Here is a 1,942-nt window from a genome sequence, read left to right as displayed (position 1 = left end):
CTGCACATCAGGATCAGTTTGACATCTCATTAAGATACATATTGTTAAAGTATTAGAAATATTTTATTTTTAGCAGCTGCATTTTGGCAATTAACAGTTTTTAATAACCACAAATGATGTCAAAGTGCCACACCCTGAACCGAAAATCGCTTCTGGCAGGTGGGGCCAGACTTCTGAGCTTCCTCCTCCTTTTAAACAACTGCTGCAGCAAAGAGACACTAAAAGGTGGAAAAAACACGCAATCTTGCATTGTGGTGACATTGACAGATGTGATGGTGCGGGCTGTACATGACGTTGTGATTTTTTATTAATAACTCTGCACTGCAGAGCTCAGGAAAAGAAGAAATGCCTGAGTGCGTGGGGAGGACAGCTTTATTCTTTGGACTTGCAAGAGAAGGAACGTAACGGTGAAGGCAGAAACACTGGAGGGGAACGAGGGCTCACAGGAGAGGCAATGGGTGTCTGGGAGCACCAGGCACACGCAGCAGACAGGACTCCGAGCATCACATATTTCAGCTTTCATACAGGCCGCCTTGAATCTTCCCTCCTCTCCTACCCAGCCCTGGAGGAGCTGCTCTGCAGGGAGGGCATGGGCTGTGAAAGCAGCCGAGCGAGAGTGCCAGCACGTGAGGAACATGCTGTCCCGAGTCACGTCACCACGCTGCCGAGGGGAAGGAAACCAGGCTCTGAAGGGAGGGAGGCAGGAGGGGCAGGAGCTTCCGGGGGTGGCTGCTCTGCTCTGCTCCTTGTTGTCTGAAGGACGAGTGAAAGTTTTTGCTCTTTGGATAATTACTACAGACTTGTGGGTTTTGCTTTCACATGCCCTCTTTTTTTTTTCTTTCTTTTTTTTTTTTAAAAAAAAAAAAAAAAAAAACTTTCTTTCTTTAATTAACTGTGAACCCCATCATGGCTGTGAAACATGGATCTGCAGAGCTGAAGCTCGTATAAACGCAGTGATTTACGAGCCTCTGGAAGTGAACTGGCATTTCTAAAGAACCCCACCCAGGCCTGGCAAATACCAAGGGAGCGAGATGACTCACTGCCTGCTGGCACTCTCTGCTCTCCCCCCATGGCCACAGTCTGCAGCCAGTTTGGGTGCACACAAGACAGTTGTGGTGACTGAATCCCTGCTCCCCAAGTGACGCTAATTTCCAGCTGAGAAGCACCTGCTGTGACCTCCTGGTCCCAGGGGAGGTTCGGATGGGAACAGCAGCAGTGTTGCAAGGCTGGATTGAGCTGTAATCACCAGAGCTATGTGCTGAATGAACCAGCATGTTGACACAGCCTCTGCCTCCAGCAAGGACTAATAACCTGCCTTGAATTCACAAGCGCTCAAGTCACCAGAAGGCAGAGGAGAGCCCTGGAGAGCAGCCTACCTGGCAAGCTGTGGCAGAAGCCCCTTTGCTTTGCTATGCCATGAGAGCAGATGAGAGGATAGATGAGCTCGAGAAAGCTCTTAAAAAATCCTCTGTTTACTGCAGGAGGATCAGCTGAAGAAGCAATTGCCCTCTAAGCACCTGATACAGAGGAGAAGAAATCAGTTCAGCCATTTGCAGGTGTGATCTTGGCTTAAAAAAAAATAAAAAAATAAGACAAAGGCATTACCACTTTGTTAAAATGGCCCCTGCCTACTCAGCTGTCTGCTCCCTCGCATTAATGCCATCATATCTGACAACTGCAAAAAAAAAAAAAAAAGTCCCTCTTGATTGCTGTGTTCCCATCAAGCCACATCGAGCTGGTCCTGAACCTGGCTCAGGGGGTATCTCTAGGCTCCCCAGGGACCACCCGTGGGCACACCCTGTCCCAAAGGCTGGCTCTGCCACCAGCCCGGCCATGCGCAGCCCCCTTCCCATGCACCCGCAGAGTGGTGCTGGCCGCGGGTGCACCTCGGGGGGTTTGCCTACCAGAGCATGTGCTGAGTGCCGACGGTGCCCGGATTCCT

At 50.2% G+C, this 1,942-nt stretch overlaps 1 long non-coding RNA gene across 1 annotated transcript; it reads right to left on the bottom strand.

The window, feature by feature from the left end:
- Nucleotides 1–353: 353 nt before the first annotated feature.
- Nucleotides 354–1,942, bottom strand: LOC311443941. The gene is made up of 2 exons (XR_014697575.1): nucleotides 1,905–1,942; nucleotides 354–661 (listed from the first exon to the last, which is right to left on the bottom strand). It is a non-coding gene; the product is annotated as an uncharacterized lncRNA (long non-coding RNA).

This window comes from Aythya ferina, assembly GCF_964211825.1.
Source record: "Aythya ferina genome assembly, chromosome: 13".
Taxonomy (NCBI): domain Eukaryota; kingdom Metazoa; phylum Chordata; class Aves; order Anseriformes; family Anatidae; genus Aythya; species Aythya ferina.
The sequence above is the reverse complement of the archived record's forward strand: the minus strand, read 5'-3'. Positions and strand labels throughout refer to the sequence as shown.